General features: G+C 44.2%; 1 pseudogene; it reads right to left on the bottom strand.

The window, feature by feature from the left end:
* LOC111971501 (vesicle-fusing ATPase-like) overlaps positions 1–21,607 on the bottom strand; it is a 42,949-nt pseudogene that overhangs the window by 13,607 nt on the left and 7,735 nt on the right.

The following is a 21,607-nucleotide window of genomic DNA, read 5'->3' as shown; positions in this document are numbered from 1 at the left end:
TGTTCAGCAAAGTTCAACAACTATAACAGGTATTCTATTATAGGACAGTGTACTATGATCAGTATGTGTGTTACGATGACCAGTATGTTATACACCATAGTGCCCTCAAAGCTCATCAATAAGCTAAGGACCCTGGGAAAAAACTCCTCCCTCTGCAACTGGATCCTGGACTTCCTGGCGGGCAGCCACCCAGGTGGTAAGGGTAGGTAACAACACATCTGCCACACTGATCCTCAACACAGGGGCCCCTCGGGGGTGCGTGCTCAGTCCCCTCCTGTACTCCCTGTTCACTCATGACTGCATGGCTGTAGTGGAGCAGGTTGAGAACTTCATGTTCCTTGGTGTCCACATCACCAAGCACACCAAGACAGTCGTGAAGAGGGCACGGACAAAATCTATTCTCCCTCAGGAGACTGAAAAGATTTGGCATGGGTCCTCAGATCCACAAAAGGTTCTACAGCTGCACCATCGAGAGCATGCTGACTGGTTGCATCACTACCTGGTATGGCAACTGCTCGGCCTGTGACCGCAAGGCACTACAGAGGGTAGTGCGTACGGCCCAGTACATCACTGGGGCCAAGCTTCCTGCCATCCAGGACCTCTATACCAGGCGATGTCAGAGGAAGGCCCTAAAAATTGTCAAAGACTCCAGCCACCCTAGTCATAGACTGTTCTCTCTGCTACCACATGGCAAGCGGTACCGAAGCACCAATTATTTTTAATCCATGAGGCTTCTAAACAGCTTCTACCCCCAAGCCATAAGACTCCTGAACATCTAATCAAATGGCCACCCAGACTATTTGCATTGCCCCCCCCCCCTTTTATACTGCTGCTACTCTCTGTTGTTATCATCTATGAATAGTCACTTTAATAACTCTACCTACATGTACATTTTACCTCAACTAACCGGTACCCCCGCACATTGACTCTGTACCGGTACACCCCCTGTATATAGTCTCGCTATTGTTATTTTACTGCTGCTCTTTAATTACTTGTTACTTTTATTTCTTATCCATTTTTTTTATAAACTGCATTGTTGGTTAGGGGCTCGTAAGTAAGCATTTCACTGTAAGGTCGACACGTGTTTTATTTGGCACGTGACTAATAAAATTTGATTTTGATTTGATTTATAGGACAGCGTACCACTAACTATCTATGACCAGTATGTTATAGAAGAGTGTACTACTATCTACCTATGACCAGGATGTTGTTGAGCTGCTCTACTCCGTCTATCTTGGACAGCAGCTGGTTGACCACCGTGTCGTGGACTCCTGTACTGCCCTGCCCAGTACCTCTCTGCTTACAGATGGCATCCAGCTCATCAAAGATGATTATGTGCAGACCACTGTTAGCACCCAGCTAGGACGAGAGAAGAGAGGGGAGAGTAGGCAGAGTGGATGAAGAGAAAGAGAGAGAGAGACAGTCAGTCATGCATGGACGTATAACATTTGTTTGTGATTTTCTCATTGTGGATGGACAAGGAGTCGCTAGAGCGCGATGGGACAAGGCCTTCCTGACCGGCCAAACCCTCCCCTAACCCAGACGACACTGGGTCAATTGTGTGTCGCCCTCATGGGTCTTCCGGGCCATAGCCGGCTATCGAACCCCGGTCTGTAGTGACGCCTCAAACACTGCAATGCTGTGCCTTAGAAAGCTGCGCCACTCAGGGGGCTGTGGATGGATATTTTAGTTAGATTAATAACTTGTGGTCATCAAAAAAAAGATGGCGGCTGGCCACTCACCCTCTTCTGCTCCTCTTCTGCGTCTGCGAAGAGCTTGCGGATGTTGGCCTCAGACTCTCCCACAAACTTGTTGAGGATCTCAGGGCCGTTGACGATCTTGGGTTCGCGGGAGTTGAGCATCTTGCCAATCTGCCTGGCCATCAGAGTCTTACCACAACCAGGAGGCCCGAAGAGAAGGATTCCCTTCACGTGCTTACAACCTTGGGCGCAATGGAACAATGACTGAGAAACGTTGGTCGATAGACAATCTCTGAATCTTTGAAAGCACAGCATGCTCCAGTTGTGTACACAGACAATTTAGTTTGTGACAAATTATCACTAGGAGGCACTGAGAGACGCCATGTTGCACATACATATGTTCTGCCAATACCGCGGCTCAACCTTAACTTTTTTTGTGCCCGCACTGTAGGTAGTACTGCATGATCTAACTAAGACTACGGAGTGGGGAGCCTTACCCATCTGTTCCACGATGTCAGGAGGGAAGACACGAGAGGCGAAGGCTCGGCGGAAGATGTCAGAGAACTCCTTGTCCAGACCACCAATGCCCATGCGCTCAAAGTTCCAGTCCGGGTTGATGATGGACTGACGCTGCTCTTTGGTCTTGGCCTTGCCTAGTGGGCAGAGAGGAATCAAATACAACGTTATTTAAAATGCATTAAAAACTTACCCAAATAGATATTACAATGAAAACTGTAACAATGGATAAAGAATGGTTATTTTCCAATGGTTGCAGGATTTGATCAATCTTGGTCAATTTGGTCTCAAAGTATATTTTGACAAATCAAATAAAAAATCTAATCAAAGTTCATTGCTTGCGTAGACAGATTTGAAGACGTTATAACAGGTGCAGGTAAATGCTTGTGGCTTATAGCTCCAACAGTGCAGTAATACCTAGCAATGACAATTTAAAAAATAAATCAACAACACACATTATCCAGAAAAATAAAGAAATTAAGAAATATCAGAACGAGCAATGTCAGAGACCGGAATATATTTGGGGTCACTTAGAAATATCCTTGTTTTTGAAAGTTTTTTTTTTTTTTTGTCCAGTAAAAAAAATTGATCATAAATACAGTGTAGACATTGTTAATGTTGTAAATGGCTATTGTAGCTGGAAACGGCTGATTTTTTATGGAATATCTACATTAGCTAATCCATGTTTATAATTTTAAAAGGCTAATTGATCATTAGAAAACCCTTTTGCAATTGTTAGCACAGCTGAAAACTGTTGTCCTGATTAAAGAAGCAATAAAACTGGCCTTCTTTAGACTAGTTGAGTATCTGGAGCAGAGAAACAGACGCCTCACAAGTCCTCAACTGGCAGCTTCATGAAATAGTACCCGCAAAACACCAGTCTCAACAGCAACAGTGAAGAGGCAACTCCGGGATGCTGGCCTTCGAGGCAGAGTTGCAAAGAAAAAGTCATATCTCAGACTGGCCATTTTGAGCCTGTAATCGAACCCACAAATGCTGATGCTCCAGATACTCAATTAGTCTATAGAAGGCCAATTTTTATTGCTTCTTTCATCAGAACAACAGTTTTCAGCCTTGCTAACATAATTGCAAAAGGGTTTTCTAATGATCAATTAGCCTTTTAAAATGATAAACTTGGATTAGCTAACACAATGTGCCATTGGAACACAGGAGTGATGGTTGCTGATAATGGGCCTCTACGCTTATATAGAATTCACCCGTTTCCAGCTACAATAGTTAATTACAACATTAATAATGTCTACACTGTATTTCTGATCAATTTGATGTTATTTCAATGGACAAAAAATGTGCTTTTATTTCAAAAACAAGGACATTTCGAAGTGACCCCAAACTTTTGAAAGGTAGTGTATATATCTGAAAAGAAAGAGTGTGTACAGCAGTAGTTATATAGGATGAGACATGACTACAACACAGTATATACATATAAAGTGGGTAAAACAGTATGTAAACATTATTAAAGTGACCAGTGTCCAATGACTATCTACATACAGTATATAGGGCAGCAGTCTCTAAGGTGCAGAGTAGAATACCGGGTGGTAGTTGACTAGAACAGTGACTAAGGCTATTGGTGACTGTTAAACAGTCTGATGGCCTAGAGATAGGAGCTGTTTCTCAGTCTCTCGGTCCAAGATTTGATGCACCTGTACTGTCTCCGCCTTCTAGATGGTAGCGGGGTGAACAGGCCGTGGCTAGGGTGGCTGGCCTTCCTGTGACACCGGGTGCTGTAGATGTCCTGGAGGCAGTGTGCAGGCAGTGTGCCCCGGGGCGATGCGTTGGGCGGACCACACCACCCTCTGGAGATTCCACCACCCTCTGGACAGTGCAATTGCCCTTCTAGACGGTGATATTGCCTGACAGGAATGCTCTCAATGGTGCATCTACAGAAAATTGTAAGGGCAAAGCTTAATTTCTTCAGCATCCTGAGGTTGAAGAGACACTGTTGCACCTTCATCACCACGATGTCTGTGTGAATGTACCTATTCAGGTTTCAGTGATGAGCACGGTGAGAAACTTAAAGCTTTTTACCCTATCCACTGCGACCCTGTCGGTGTGGATGGGGCCATGCTCTCTCTGCTGTCTTCTGTAATCCACAATCAGCTCCTTCGTTTTCTTGATGTTGAGGGCGCTCACCTTCTCCCTGTAGGCTGTCTCATCGTTGTTGGTAATCAGGCCTACCAATGTTGTGTCATCATTTAACTTGATGAGTTGAAAACGTGCGTGGCCAGGCAGTAATGGATGAACAATGAGTACAGGAGGGGCTGAGCATGCACGCCTGTGGGGACCCTGAGTTGAGGATCAGCGTGGCAGAGGTGTTGTTGCCTACCTTCACCACTTGGGGTCAACCCCTTCAGGACGTCCAGGACGCAGTTGCACAGGGAGAACCAGGGTCCTGAGCTTAGTGATGAGCTTGGAGGGCACTATGGTGTTGAAGGCTGAGTTGTAGTTGATGAACAACATTCTTACATATGTATTTCTCTTGTCCAGGTGGGATAGGGCAGTGTGCAGTGCAATGGCGATTGTGTTGTCCGTGGATCTGTTGCGACGATATGAGAATTATAGTGATTCTAGAGTGTTGGGTAAGATGGCGGTGATATGGTCCTTAACTAGCCTCTCAAAGTCATTTAGTTCGGTTACATTCGCTTTCTTGGGTACAGAGGAGCCCGCGTCGGCAGCTCAATGTTGTTTTCCTCTAAATGGGCGAAGATGTTTATCTCATCCGGGAGTCAGGTTTCGGTGTCCGCGAGCTGGATGGCTTTCCCTTCATAATCTGTGATTGTCTGGAGTCCCTGACACATTTGTCTCGTGTCTGAGCCGTTGAATTGCGACGCCACTTTGTACCTGTACTATCGTTTTGCCTCTTTGATTGCTTTACGGAGGTAGTAGTTGGTCTGTTTGTACACGTCCATGTTCCAAGTCATCTTGCCATGGTTAAATGCGGTGATTCGCGCTTTCAATTTTGCACAAATACTTCCATCTATCCACAGTTTTGGGATAAGTTCTAATTGTCACAGTGGGAAGACCATCATCCATGCACTTCCTGTTGAACCCCGTCAGTGTATACGTTGATACTACAGTATTCTCAGAGGCAACCCAGAACATTTCATAGTCTGCGTGATCAAAACAATCTTGAAGCATAGATTCCGATTCGTCAGACCAACGTTGAACAGTCCTTTCCACGGGAGCTTCCTGTTCAAGTTCCTGCCTATAGGTGGGGAGGAGCAGAATGGAGGCGTGATCTGATTTGCCGAAGGGAGGGCGGGGGAGGGCCTTGAGCCATCCCGAAAGGGAGAGTAGCAATGATCCAGGGTCCGTGTTGTGCGTGTAGCACAAATGTGTTGCTCGAATTTCAGTAGCGTTTCCTCAGATTTCCTTTATTAAAGTCCCCAACTACAATAAATGGATAAGCTTTTTCCAGTTTGCGCATAGTCCAATGTAGTTCAAGGTAGTTAATGATGCAGAAGATGGCTCTCCCATGGACATGGCTATCCCATGGACACAGAGTGTTATCAGTGCATTCAGTAAGTATTCAGACCCCACATTTTATTACAGCCTTATTCTAAAATTGATTAAATCGCTTTTTCCCTCATCAATCTACACACAATACACCATAATGACAAAGAAACTGAAATATAACATTTTCAGACCATTTACTCAGTACTTTGTTGAAGCACCTTTGGCAGCGATTACAGCCTCGAGTGTTCTTGGGTATGACGCTGCAAGCTTGGCACATCTGTATTTGGGGAGTTTCTCCCATTCTTCTCTGCAGATTCTCTCAAGCTCTGTCAGGTTTGATGGGGAGCGTCGCTGCACAGCTATTTTCAGGTCTCTCCAGAGATGTTTGATGGGTTCAAGTCCGGGCTCTGGCTGGGCTACACAAAGACTTGACCCGAAGCCACTCCTGCATTTTCTTGCCTGTGTGATTTGGGTCGTTGTCCTGTTGGAAGGTGAACCTTCTCCCCAGTCTGAGGCCCTGAGCACTCTTTCATCAAGCAGGTTTTCATCAAGGATTTCTGTATTTTGCTCCGTTAACCTTTCCCTCGATCCTTATTAGTCTCCCAGTCCCTGCCGCTGAAAAACATCCCCACAGCATGATACTGCCAACACCACGCTTCACTGTAGGGATGGTGCCAGGTTTCCTCCAGATGTGATGCTTGGCATTCAAGCCAAAGAGTTCAATCTTGGCTTCATCAGACCAGAGAATCTTGTTTCTCATGGCCTGAGAGTCCTTTGGGTGCCTTTTGGCAAACTCCAAGCCGGCTGTCATGTTCCTTTTACTGAGGAGTGGCCACTCTACCGTCTGGCCACTCTACCATAAAGGCCTTATTGGTGGAGTGCTGCAGAGATAGTTGTCCTTCTGGAATGTACTCCCATCTCCACAGAGCAACTCTGGAGCTCTGTCAGAGTGACCATCAGGTTCTTGGTCACCTTCCTGACCAAGGTCTTTCTCCCCCGATAGCTCAGTTTGGCTGGGAGGCCAGCTCTAGGAAGAGTCTTGGTGGTTTCAAACTTCTTCCATTTAAGAATGACAGAGGCCACTTTGCTCTTGGGGACCTTCAATGCTGCAGAAATGTTTTTGCACCCTTCTCCAGATCTGTGCCTCGACACAATCCAGTCTCTGAGCTTTACGGACAATTCCTTCGACCTCATGGCTTGGATTTTGCTCTGACATGCACTGTCAACTGTCAGACCTTATATAGACAGGTTTGTGCCTTTCCAAATCATGTCCAATCAATTGAATTTACCACAGGTGGACTCCAATCGAGTTGTAGAAACATCTCAAGGATAATCAATGGAAACAGGATGCACCTGAGTTCAATTTCAAGTCTCATAGCAAAGGGTCTGAATACTCGTGTAAATAAGGTATTTCTGTTTTTTATTTTTAATAAATGTGAACATTTTCTAAAAAACTGTTTTTGTTGTGTCATTATGGGGTATTTTTTTGTGGATTGCCGAGGGAAAACATTATTTAATCAATTTTAGAATAAGGCTGTAAAGTAACAAAATGTGGAAAAGGGGAAGGGGTCTGAATACTTTCCGAGTGCACTGTTTGTTTGAATTTGAACGGTGCAAAAAGATGTGCCTGTTGTGGTGCCATCTTGTGTAATAGTTAGATATACAGTACCAGTCAAAAGTTTAGACACACCTACTCATTCAAGAGTTTTTCTTTAGTTTTACTATGTTCTACATTGTAGAATAATAGTGAAGACATCAAATCTAATAACACATGGAATCATGTAGTAAGCAAAAAAGTGTTAAAGAATATATTTAATATTTTAGATTCTTCAAAGTAGCCACCTTTTGCCTTGAAGACAGCTTTGCACACTCTTGACATTCTCTCAACCAGCTTCACCTGGAATGCTTTTCCAACAGTCTTGAAGGAGTTCCCACATATGCTGAGCACTTGTTGGATTTTTACTTCACTCTGCTGTCCAACTCATCCCATACCATCTCAATTGGGTTGAGGTCGGGTGATTGTGGGGGCCAGGTCATCTGATGCAGCACTCCATCACTCTCCTTCTTGGTCAAATAGCCCTTACACAGCCTGGAGGTGTGTTGGGTCATTGTCCTGTTGAAAAACAAATTATTGTCCCTCTAAACACAAACCAGATGGGATTGCGTATCGCTGCAGAATGCTGTGTTAGCCATGCTGGTTAAGTGTGCCTTGAATTCTAAATAAATCCCTGACAGTGTCACCAGCAAAGTACCCCCACACCACACCTCCTCCTCCGTGCTTCACGGTGGGAACCACACATGCGGAGATCATCCGTTCACCTACTCTGCATCTCACAAAGACACAACGGTGGGAACCAAAAATCTCAAATTTGGACTCAAATTTGGGTGGCTACGTTGAAGAATCTCAAATATAAAATATATTTTGATTTGTTTAGCACTTTTTTGGTTACGACATGATTCCATATGTATTATTTCATAGTTTTGATGTCTTCACTATTATTCTACTAATGTAGAAATAGTAAAAAAATTATGAAAAAGCCTTGAATGAGTAGGTGTATCCAAACATTTGACTTGTACTGTAGCTCCTACATAATCTATGGATTCCTCTGCAACTTACCAACTAATGTGAGGGAGGAGCTCTCTGCTTTCTCGAAAACCACCTGGCTGTTCCCCACCAGCAGGCCAATGTCAATCTAAGGGAAACAGGAATTATTGTAATTATTACCAACTACTGGTTATTACAAATAACTGTTCCAAATAAACTCGTACAAATCTGCAGAGTTCCCTTTGGACTTCGACCAGCACTCTAGCAGCATGTTCTCTTGTCAAATGGAGACCACATTCGAAATGAAGAGGCAGATGAAAGCATGGGCGCCCCCACTTGGTGTTCACCTGTCCAGTCATTTCTAATCATTAATTACTTAAAGGAAGGGAGGTAATTCCGACAGGGGCCCATATCATGAAGGGTTGAGTTGTTACAGCAGTAGGTCAATGTTAATAACTCTGGGTACCTTCTGCTTCTTGCCTGATGCTGGCTCCCCCTTGAGGATGCTGGCGTCCATGGCCTCAAGCTCTTTGATCACCAGCCCAAAGAGCTTGTCGCAGAAACTAAACACCATCTGTAGGGAGGAAGGGACGAGTAGGAGGATGAGAAGAGAGAGGATGAGAGGAGAGAGGAAGGTTGCATTCCAATTCTCCCAAGTGTACACTCCTACCCACATCTAAAATCATTTGATTGATGTAAGCCATCAGTCTTTTTCCTTGTAACTCCAGGGAAGGGAAGTGTGCAGGAAATGTGTGAAGAGTTGTGACCGGCTGTAGTGTTTGTTGTTCTGACTGACCTGCTGGGTGACAGAGAAGCCCTGGTTGTTGAACTGCTGGATGAACTCGCTGGCCATCTTGTCTGAGTCGTAGGGGCTGGTGTCCGTGCTCTTCTTCTGGAGGAAGTCAATCTCTATAGTCATGGCACCGATGCACTGCTGGGACTTGTCAAAGTTGTAGTTGGCCACTATGAGGGGAGAGGACTCATGTCAGATATGTTTCTAGTACCGTATAATTGCTACTCTCAGAAATACTGTACTGCCAAAACTTAAATAGGTACTGTATGTTAAGGTGAGCTATGGGCTGTGGTCAAGATGTGAAAGTACAGTATATTAGGGACTGTGCAGGGTGCAGTGCAAATGAGGCAATATCTTTGCGCTATGGTCATAGTTTTCTTTTCCTCAGATTCATTAATGAAATGGAGTGAATTACCTTCCACCTCCTGTCCAATGGACAGACCGGCCCATTTCCTCTGAGACAGAAAGAAAGAAGAGAGATAAGTAAGCCAATAATTGCAGGGAGCCACAGCACAGAGAGAAGAGGGGCATGTAAGCTTAAAATATTAGAATTTTAGTGAGAACATTTGGAGAAATTCATTAAGATTAGAAATAGATATATGGGTCTACTGTACAATACATTGACAATTCAGTATAATATACAGTGTTTGTTTTTTTACCTGTGGGAGACTGAAAGCGATAGTGCCAGGGACTATGGCATGGTGGGTTTTTGTGGTGAACACAAACTTGTGAGTTGGCGTAGTCTTCACAGTCACATGTCTGTAGAGAGAGGGTTAGAGAGACTCATGGACATCTGTTCCATATATACAGGCAACAAAATGACCTCAATAGAATATCATATTTACAACTGCTTTTTTTCACATAACAGCTAATCTGCTAATGATTTTTTAGAATGATTATTAGAGTATAGTTTGTAGTATGAAATCAGAAAACGACATTACTTCACAGCAAAAACTGTGCACTAATTATATGACAGGGATCATCAACTAGATTCAGCCGTGGTCTGATTTTTTTCTTGAGCGGATCGTTGGGGGGCCGGAACATAACAATTTGTATGTTTGACTAAAATATAATTTCAAACGTGGCTTACATTTTTGTATGCATTCACGTCTCTCTATTATGTGTTGGAATACTTAGGAGCAGATTTCCTAATTTCCAGGTGTTTTTACAGTATTTTATGTCCAACAGTGAAAAAATATATTTAAAAAAGCTCAGAAAACTGCCAGTTGGGGAACCCTGATGTAGTGTGATTTTCCAGACTACAGAGGGTTATACTGTATAGGATGATTACTCACTGTCCAGACTGCAGATCTTTCTCGCTCACCACAGCACAGTTTGTCAACGATAGGTCATCTGTCGGGCATCGTGCTGCTTGCATCGTCTGCAGGAGAGAGAGAGAGAGAGAGAGGAGAGAGAGAGAGAGAGAGAGAGAGAGAGAGAGAGAGAGAGAGAGAGCGAAGAGAAAGAGAGAGAGAAAGAGAGAGAGAGAGAGAGGAGAGAGAGAGAGAGAGAGAGAGAAGAGAGAGAGAGAGAGAGAGAGAGAGAGAGAGAGAGAGAGAGAGAGAGAGAGAGAGAGAGAGAAGAGAGAGAGAGAGAGAGAGAGAGAGAGAGAGAGAGAGAGAAAGAGAGAGGGAAGAGAGGAGAGAGAGAGAGAGAGAGAGAGAGAGAGGAGAGAGAGAGAGAGAGAGAGAGAGAGAGAGAGAGAGAGAGAGAGAGAAAGGGAGATAAGTTGAAGGGGAGATATTACTCTAGTAGCTGAGCGGTGACGCAGCATTTCCTTTCCATTTTCCAGGAAAACTCATTTTACATTTAGTAGCATCATCATGGAACTTAGGTTACACACCCATGATGGCCTCTTGGAAGTCATCAAAAATCATTAAGAAACATCCAGTTAAATTCTGGTAGTTCACACTATGGTGTGAGGGTATATAACGAACCATTCAACTTTGTAGCAATGCAACAGTATACTGTAGATATGTCACATAATTTCTATGGGTAGAACATTGATCATGTTTAGTTTCTCTGCAAATTCAACATAATTCAACTCATAGGCAACATCAATGTTTGTCCAACATCACAAGATAGTCAAATATAGATATAAACCAGCCCTGAAACAGACAATGCAAGAGAGCAGCAAAAGACAGCAGATACAGCTAGCTAGCTAGCTAGTTTATTTGTTTGGATCTATTTATCGTTACAAGACTATGAATGAATGAATGAATGACATACAAAATACAATGAAACCAAAGACAAATTCAAAACACAAAATATAAAAGCAAAAGAACAAAAGAACACTTCTTTCTCAGTTGTGGTAACTTATCTAAACACAATTCTTGTTGAGAAGTTTCTACATTCTTATGTCAGATTATTGCACGGATTTACCACATTGGCATTCTCTTACATAGCTCTGTTTGCACAATTCCCTGAGTGAAAAGGTTACAGAGTGAAAAGATGAAGAGATTCTCAGGGCACTGAATCTCATCAGCTTGTTTGCTGCCAAGAGCATGGCTTTCAGACTGCCTGTGAACTGTCATAATGTACCAAGGAAACTATGCAGTACTTAGCCTTCCCTTTGGTACACAGGACAAACTTCTAAACACTGTTAGTTAAAGAGAAAAGATGAGAAAAAGCAAGAGCATGTTTGTCATGACGACAAATACACTTTTCAGATCAAGACAGAAAGATCTGGATGATGATGCAATATACATTCCAGCTTTTAAGACAAATCAGGGGAGATAGAGAGTTGATCTTGGGTTCCTCATCTCAAGACTAGTCTAGACCATTTAAAAACAGTCTTGGTCTGGGCCAGTGCCAGAGGTCTGGGTCGGGGCTGATGGTCTATGATGACACCATGGTCTTTGTAGATTTTCAACTCATGTTCTCAAGATGCATCTTTGAATACCATCTTGTCAGTTGTATGGCCATGTATGAGTGAAATAACACGCAAGTCCAACACTCGCTGCCTTACTTCTCTAATGTCAGAGCCAAGTGGGACTAAAATAACAACTGGTTTGGTTTGGATCTATATAGGTTGTATTTTCCTCTGGGTGTCATAAGGTGTGGTCTTAGTTTGGGTCTTGAGGGCCATAAGGAGGAGACGAATCGCCATTCATTTCAGTTAGATTTTATACAATCATATACGTTGTTGTGAATGTACCCTATGGCATGCCATAGCCATCTCTGATTTTGCTCACTCATAGACACAGGCTTGCCATGTATGCTTGCTTGTCTGACATTTGAGCGGTGGCGGCTGCGGAGCGGAGAGTGAAGAGCAAGGGCAGCAGGTGTTGGGAATCGTAATGTTTGGGAGTAAGGGGAATGCTTGGGTTGTGGCAAGTAATAGAGAGGTGCGTATTGCACTGCAGTGCTGGCACACTGTCCTGCCCCATTTCTAAAATCATCACATGCAGTCTAGTCTACCCCTTCATCTACCATACCGCCAGCGCTCGCTCAGCCAGAAGAAAAGTAAATAGGCTAAAGCTTTTCTGTTTGACACCGGTCCAAGAGTAGGTCTAAGCATTCTTAGTGAAACTGCAGTGGAGGAGTAATGGATGATAATTAATTGTTTGTGCACTCAATGAAATATATTCCCTCTCTGCATTGCAACTCAGCCAATGGATTTGCAATGGCAGATGAAATATGTATCATATGTATATAGTTTCTCCTGAGACAGTTACTACCAGGGGTGAGAGCAGTGGCAGTGGCAGCAGGGGGGAAGCCTCCGTAAGACCTTGGGAGTTGACGAGGCGGATAAAGCTACTTTCAGTAAAGCCGACTGACTGTCCAATTAAGCTATTAGACGTTTAGCGGGTGGCGTGGGAGTTCATACATGAGGAAATGACTTACATACATACCTTGAAAAATATTACGACCTGGGGGCCAACGTACGCAAGCAAAGAGGGAGGGGAAGAGGAGGACATAAGACAGAGAATTGAGACAGCCAGGACCACTGTCTGTCAGAGAGCTGAAGCAGCATCGGGTGCATTGATTCACAATCGAAGGAATACCACTTTGACAGTGGCAAGTGGCAAGCGCATGCAGAGCGGGACAGAGTTGGGGTCATTCTTATCATTTCACACACTTTAGTGAACTACACCAAAACATGGGCACATTTTGACATCGGTGAATATACACTGCCCAAATAAATTGTTCTGTGGCTAGAGTCTTGTTTTTGAAATGTGAATTTTTAGCAAGTTAAGCGYCTACTATAAAGTATACCCCAAATCTGGTAGTATTGTCATTTGTCAGCCATATATGCTTTATTGTCTTAATGTGAGAACTAATATGAATTTTCATGAGGCAGAAATCTTTTGTATTTTTGGTGATCTTATGTAGTGAATGGATGGAACCCCAGGGTTACTGTCATGTATGGCTGATTCAAATGGTAATAGGAGCTGTAGCATGCACAAACAAGCACGACATTGCATGGTTTTGAAAATGTACAAAGAATAAAACCCTTCACATAAATACCTTCATTCATAACAGAACTCAATGCATTTAATGAGACACCATTTGAATTCAAAGTAGTCACGCCCCACAAACCCTCTAGATTGTATTCAAAACATATATTACAAATGGCTCATTGGTGGTGCTATGCGCAATTCAGGACTAAGAATAGAGGGTGTTCAGTGATCTGTCTTCTGATTGCTGTATAAATACACACACACACRCACACRCACACACACACACACAATCCTAAATCTTGATGCCCCACCCAGCCCTGCGGTCTCGTAGGACAGAACACTCCAGGCTTTTTCTCCTGCCTTATTTCAGGAATCCCTTTTCAATATTCCATCAGCTGGAGTCCTGGGGGAGGTATCCATTCAGATGTCTGTGCTGGAGATAAATATGTATGGATGCAGCCAGTAGGAGGAGCCATTCACCTCTGCCTCTAGCCCTCTAGTGTATCAGGTTTGCCTATGGGTAGGCTTAACGATGTATACAGTAGAAACATAATTAAACTGAGTATAGAAAACATTAAGGACACCTGCTCTTTCCATGCCATAGACTGACCAGGTGAATCCAGGTGAAACTTAGGATCACTTATTGATGTCACCTGTTAAATCCACTCCAATCAGTGTAGATGAAGGGGAGGAGAAAGGTTAAATAATTATTTTTAAACATTGAGACAATTGAGACATGGATTGCGTATGTGTGCCATTCAAAGGGTGAATGGGCAAGACAAAATATTTAAGTGCCCTTGAACGGGGTATGGTAGTAGGTGCCAGGCACTCCGGTTTGTGTCAAGAACTGTGACGCTGCTGGGTTTGTCACGCTCAACAGTTTTCCGTATGTATCAAGAATGGTCTAACACCCGAAGGACATCAAGACAACTTGACACAACTGTGGGAAGCATTGGCGTCAATATGGGCCAGCATCCCTGTGGAACACTTTCAACACCTTGTAGAGTCCATCCTTCGACGAATTGAGGCTGTTCTGAGGACAAATGGCGGGTGCTACTCAGTTATTTTCATAATGGCACCAGAAAAAGTGCATACACAATCTATTTCACAAACTGATTTGGGATCAGTTCTCCCAACACCAATCTTTACATGAAACCATTGTAACCGAGTCAACAAGAAGGCCATAGGTCAGATTTTGAAGGGAATTTAGAGTCAGCGCAGGGATATGTGTTATGAATTCAGAAGCAGCTGAAGACATTATTGAGCTAATATGGCAGGTTTGAAAGCCAATTCCTTTTTCTATTTCAGATAAATCACTTTAAGTTAGTTCTTGGCTGTCTTCCCTTACTGGAAAGTAATTACATCAAAGTTGGAGAGATTAATGGCAGGGAAAGACCATGCAGACACAACACTTTGACTACAATGCGACTATACTGTGACTGCACTGTTATAGCCCTGCAGGGTATGTTATGTTTTGTAGAGGAAGATTCAAAAAGGTCATGTGCTTGTGTTCTTCTGTGCAATTTGGCTACGTTGTGCAGTAGGGAATTTCCCATCCTATATTTGAGTGACACAATATAGCTGCTAAATGTGAAAGATGAGAGATAATTGTAACTTGATTATTATTTTTTATATTATTTTTTGCAATTGTCCAGCCGGCAATTTCTCCACATATCTGGCTAATGTCGCTATCAAGGATGTCAATGCCTTCTGGGTCCATTCCAATACAATTAAATTCACATGAGTTATATTTTGCTTTGTCCTCATTGGCTGATTCTGCCACATGCTCTTTGTTTGACACCTCCAGCAGAGATAGAGGAACACATCACTGCTTAGTGAGTGAACGCATCACAGCAGGGCAAGAGGACACATTTGAAGATCGCTCTTGTCCTAGAGAAAACACCCTGATCATCACCCTATTCAGAATCAGAGAGAATTCCTAAACTCAACTTTGAGATCTTCTTGTTTTGTGCAGTCTAAGCATAACCACATTCAACTATCAGATGAATTGTGTGTCTGATGGAAAGAGTGTTTGAACTGTTCAAGCCTGTCCACTGCAATGCCCCCACAGCACATAGAGTAGCACTCTCTCTAAATATAGCTGCAGCTCAACACTCACACAGATGAAGGCGCTACACCAAAACAAGGATTACAGATTACACAGATACCCACACACACTGTACACTCATTCACATTTATATATGTATATAGGCACATAGCATATACATATAGAGATGTGACTATAATTAAGCAATAAGGCATGAGGGGTTGTGGTATATGGCCAATATACCACGGCTAAGGGCTGTTCTTAGGCACGATGCATCGCGGAGATATAGCTATAAAGACACACAACCCATGTTGTTATAACATTTTCAATATATGCAGAGAGATATCTGGTGCATAAGATCATAAAAACATAGGCCTATAGAAATATTAGTGAGACTAATGTTTTTGTTGTGTGACATATCAGAGGTTAAAAAAACATGGCTGCAGACTGAATATTTAAATGAGACCAATTTATATGTCAGATACAACAGTGCTGTGTATTACTGAACATGTGACTAACAGCGAGGGAGATGTTTGACACTGCTATTCGGAGATAATTAGTTTACTTAAACTAGCTAAATGAATTACCCATGTCACGCCCTGACCATAGAGAGCCTTTTTATTCTCTATGTTGGTTAGGTCGGGGTGTGACTAGGSTGGGTAATCTAGGTTGTTTTTTTCTATGTTGGCCTGGTATGGTTCCCAATCAGAGGCAGCTGTTAATCGTTGTCTCTGATTGGGGATCATATTTAGGCAGCCATTTCCCCACTGTGTTTTGTGGGATCTTGTTTATGTGTAGTTGCCTGTGAGCACTCCATAGCTTCACGTGTTGTTTATTCTTCATAGTTTTTTGTGCGGTTCACTTCAAATAAAATATGTCAAACCGATTTCACGCTGCACTTTGGTCCGAGTGTTATTACGACGATCGTGACAACCCATTTATTTATAAGGGCCTGTGGAGAGCTAGAATGCTTTCGTCATTAAACTCTCCTCAGGTTCATGTTTTTCATATTTAAACGGGTCTTGGTTTCATCACGGTAGTGCTGAGCAATTAGTGATTTTTGAGGTCGGTTTTGTCACACCYTGATCTGTTTCACCTGTCTTTGTGCTTGTCTCCATCCCCCTCCAGGTGTCGCCTATCTTCCCATCATCCCCCGGTTCAGACCAATCTGCCTGCCCTTACCCCGAGCCTGMCTGCCGTCCTGTGCCTGCCTGACTCTGACCTGATCACGAACCTCTGCCTGCCCTCGACCTGCCCTTTGCCTGCCCCGTGTTTCTAATAAATGATCTGATAACTGTACTATCTGCCTCCAGTGTCTGCATCTGGGTCATATCCTGAGTCATGATAGGTTTGGTTTCGGTTCGATTATGGAAAAAATTATCAAGGTTTTACAATTTCGGTTTTCTTTTTTTGTTTTACATTAAATGCATTATGAAATAATGACATAAAAATTATTTTAKAGCTTTTTAATGGAAATTGCCAAAACATTTAAAATATTCCATTGTCTCTGTCAGGTCCACATTGGGTAGACATTGGGTAAACAAAATAGGAAATTACTATGAAATAATAAAATATTTCAGTTGTGTACACTACCGTTCAAAAGTTTGGGATCACTTCGAAATGTCCTTGTTTTTGAAAGAAAAGCAATTTTTTTGTCCATTAAAATAACATAAAATTGATCAGAAATACAGTGTAGACATTGTTAATGTTGTAAATTACTATTGTAGCTGGAAACGGCATATTTTTTATGGAATATCTACATAGGGGTTCAGAAGCCCATTATCAGCAACCATCACTCCGGTGTTCCAATGGCACGTTGTGTTAGCTAATCCAAGTTTCTCACTTTATAAGGCTAATTGATCATTAGAAAACTATTTTGCAATTATGTTGCACAGCTGAAAACGGTTGTCCTGATTAAAGAAGCAATAAAACTGGCCTTCCTTAGACTAGTTGAGTATCTGGAGCATCAGCATTTGTGGGTTCGATTACAGGCTCAAAATGGCCAGGAACAAAGGACTTTCTTCTGAAACTCGTCAGTCAATTCCTGTTTTGAGAAATGAAGGCTATTCCATGCGAGAAATTGCCAAGACGCTGAAGATCTCGTACAACGCTGTGCACTACTCCCTTCACAGAACAGCGCAAACTGGCTCTAATCAGAATAGAAAGAGGAGTGGGAGGTCCCGGTGCACAACTGAGCAAGAGGACAAGTACATTCGAGTGTCTAGTTTGAGAAACAGACACCTCACAAGTCCTCAACTGGCAGCTTCATTAAATAGTACCCGCAAAACACCAATCTCAATGTCAACAATGAAGTGGCAACTCCGGGATGCTGGCCTTCTAGGCAGAGTTCCTCGTTCCAGTGTCTGTGTTCTTTTGCCCATCTTAATCTTTTCCTTTTATTGGCCAGTCTGAGATACAGCTTTTTCTTTGCAACTCTGCCTAGAAGGCTGTCACGACTTCTGCCGAAGTTGATGCCTCTCCTTGTTCGGGCGGCGTTCGGCGGTCGACGTCGCCGGTCTTCTAGCCATCGCAGATCCATTTTTCATTTTCCATTTGTTTTGTCTCGTTTTCCCACACAYCTGGTTCTCATTTCCCTCATTATGTGTTGTGTATTTAACCCTCTGTTCCCCCCCATGTCTTTGTGTGGTATTGTTTTTTGTAAGTGCTTGTGCACATTTTGTTTGACTGGTGCGCGTCGGGTTATTGTGCCCATACTTTACTATTAAACTGCTCCGGCTATTATCAAGTTCTGCTCTCCTGCRTCTGACTTTCCTGACACCAGATACGCACCCCTTACAGAATACCACACCTACTAAATGGAGTCAGCAGGAGCAGGTGCCCCTGATATGGGGATAGAGGAGCKCGTCCAGGAGCAAGCGACGATGATCCAACATCTTGGCGTCTCAATGGACCGCGTCGTGCCTACCATGGACCGCTGGGAGAGACAGAGAGTTCCTCCAGCGCCCCCACCAGCACAACCGGGGTTACCACTACTCGTCCCTCCTGCATCCGGTCCCAGTGGGATGCGTCTTGACCTTCCCAGGGAGTATGATGGGATGGCGGCACGGTGCCAGGGTTTCCTGTTACAGCTGGGCTTATACCTGAGCACCGTTTACCCGGCTCCCTCGGGAAGGGAGAGGGTGTCCATCCTCGTTTCGTGCCTCTTGGGGAGAGCTCTGGAGTGGGCTAACGCCGTATGGGAAGAAGGAGATACGGCGTTGGATGACTTCGAGGAGTTCACCCGCCGCTTCCGGGCAGTCTTCGACTATTCCACCTGCGGCAGGGGACGAGAAGCGCACAGGAGTTCGCTTTGGACTTTCAGACCCTGGCCGCCGGAGTGGGATGGAACGACATGGCCCTGATCGACCATTATCGCTGCAGTTTGCGCGAGGACGTCCCTCGAGAGTTGGCCTGCAGGGACAACACCCTTACTTTCGACCAGCTGGTGGACCTGTCCATTCGGCTGGATAACCTGCTGGCTACCCGCGGACGTTCAGATCGGGGTCTGTCGGTTCCATCCCCCAGCACCACCACTCCAATACCCATGGAGCTGGGAGGTGCTGAGCTCAGGGAGACCGGAAGAGGTTCCGTCTCGTGCACCATCTGTGGCCGCAGAGGTCACACTGCCGGTCGGTGCCGGGTTGGTTCCTCTGGGAGTCGAGGCAGCAGGCAGCAGGCACTCTGGCATCACCTCAGGTGAGAAGGCACCATTCTCACCCAGAACCCTCTGTTGCACAAATGTTTTTGTTCGTTACGTTTCCTGAATTTCCCCCGCATTCCCAGCATAAGGCGCTCTTCGATTCAGGCGCGGCTGGGAATTTTATAGACAGATCATTAGCCTTTAGTTTAGGGATCCCCATCGTTCCTGTAGGAATTCCCTTCCCAGTTCACGCCTTAGATTGTCGACCATTAGCRTCAGGATTGATTAGGGAGACCACCGCTCCTCTAGGCATGGTGACGCAGGGGGGTCACACGGAGAAAATCAGTCTCTTTCTCATTGACTCTCCTGCGTTTCCAGTGGTGCTAGGTCTACCCTGGTTAGCTTGTCATAACCCCACTATTTCATGGCAACGGAGGGCTCTCACCGGGTGGTCGCGAGAGTGCTTGGGGAGGTGCTTAGGGGTTTCCATAGGTGCTACTACGGTGGAAAGTCCAGACCAGGTCTCCACCGTGCGTATTCCCCCCGAGTATGCCAATTTGGCTCTCGCCTTCTCCAAAAAGAAGGCGACTCAATTACCACCCCATCGACGGGGGGATTGTGCGATAGATCTCCTGGTAGACGCCGCACTTCCCAGGAGTCACGTGTATCCCCTGTCACAGGTGGAGACGGTGGCTGTGGAAATATATGTCTCCGAATCCCTGCGTCAGGGGTACATTCGGTCCTCCACTTCACCCACCTCCTCGAGTTTAATTTTTGTGAAGAAAAAGGAGGGAGGTTTGTGCCCGTGTATTGACTATCGAGGCCTTAATCAGATAACTGTGTGGTACAGTTACCTGCTACCTCTAATCGCCACGGCGATTGAGTCAATGCACGCCCCGCTTCTTCACCAAACTTGATCTCAGGAGTGCTTACAACCTGGTGCGTATCCAGGAGGGAGATGAGTGGAAGACCGCGTTCAGTACGACCTCAGGGCATGAGTACCTCGCCATGCCATACGGGTTTATGAATGCTCCATCAGTCTTCCAAGCATTTGTAGACGAGATTTTCTGGGACCTGCACGGGCAGGGTGTAGTGGTCTATATTGATGACATTCTGATATACTCCGCTACACGCGCCGAGCATGTGTCCCTGGTGCGCAGGGTGCTTGGTCGACTGTTGGAGCATGATCTGTACGCCAAGGCTGAGAAATGCCTGTTCTTTCAACAGTCCGTCTCCTTCCTAGGTGCTGCATTTCCACCTCGCGCGGGTGGAGATGGAGAGTGACCGCATTTCAGCCTTGCGTAATTGGCAGACTCCCACCACGGTAAAGGATACGCACCCCTTACAAAGGCCAGCATCCCGGAGTTGCCTCTTCACTGTTGACATTGAGACTGGTGTTTTGTGGGCACTATTTAATGAAGCTAAACTGCAGGGTAATGTAAAAGTTGTATTTTTTAAAGATCCAATACATAATATTGTACACTTATCATAATTAGATTTTATTCCAGAGAGTCCAGATAAGTTATCTAGATCTTCAATGAGACATTGCAGGGATCTAGCTTGCGGACTTAATATAAAACTTGAGGAAATAGCAACCAGGAAAAGGTTGCTGATGGGGAGACTTGATAACTGCGGGGTCACTGCAGAGACCAAAAAGAAAGGATGGATGAGAGTGGCTGAGTCTGTCTCTGCCGTTGGGGGTATGGCAAGGGACAGTGACGCCGTAAAAAATAAGTGGTCCGACATCAAGCCGGCCTCTAAGAAGAAGGGAGCTGAGAGACCATTCATGTGGACCAGCTGGAGGAGAAGGTGTTGTCCATCATAGAGATGGTGGTAGAGGGACTGCGCAACCATTAAGTTAGTTAGCTACGTTAGCTAGCTAACGTGTAAAGACATTATAGCCAACATCAGCCAAGTTCTTCTTTGCAGATTGCCGAGATAGCGCTAGCTATTTAACACTTCTAGAATATTGTAATATATTGTTAATTACTAGCTAGCTAGATAATGCGTGTTTAATTTGTATTCTTGCTGTATTTAAATATCCGGTAGCCAACTGGGTTTGTGGCGCAAGAAAACGTTCATGATTATAAAAGTATTCATTTGTCTAAAAACAAGGGTTTAGCTGTCCTAAAGTTAAGTATATTTCCAAGAAGAAATCCTTAAGCATTATTTTCAAGAATCCCATTTCTTCTTAACTTTTATCTTAGGAAGAAACTTAGGGAAAACCTTAAGAACATTTCCAATAATTTAATTGAGGAATAGCAACTTTGCTTAACTTTCTTCTTAAGTCTACAGTTAAGGAAAAAATGGCAGTTAAGAAGAAATTCCTTCTTAAAGGAGGTTTTGTGAATTCGGCCCCTGGCCTCCACAATCCCCCRACCTCAACCCAATTGAGATGGTTTGGGATGATTCGGACCGCAGAGTGAAGGAAAAGCTGCCAACAAGTGCTCAGTATATGTGGGAACTAACTCCTTCAAGACTGTTGGAAA

The sequence above is a fragment of the Salvelinus sp. IW2-2015 genome, linkage group LG13 (genome assembly GCF_002910315.2).
Source record: "Salvelinus sp. IW2-2015 linkage group LG13, ASM291031v2, whole genome shotgun sequence".
Taxonomy (NCBI): domain Eukaryota; kingdom Metazoa; phylum Chordata; class Actinopteri; order Salmoniformes; family Salmonidae; genus Salvelinus; species Salvelinus sp. IW2-2015.
This window is presented reverse-complemented; position numbering and strand designations above follow the sequence as displayed.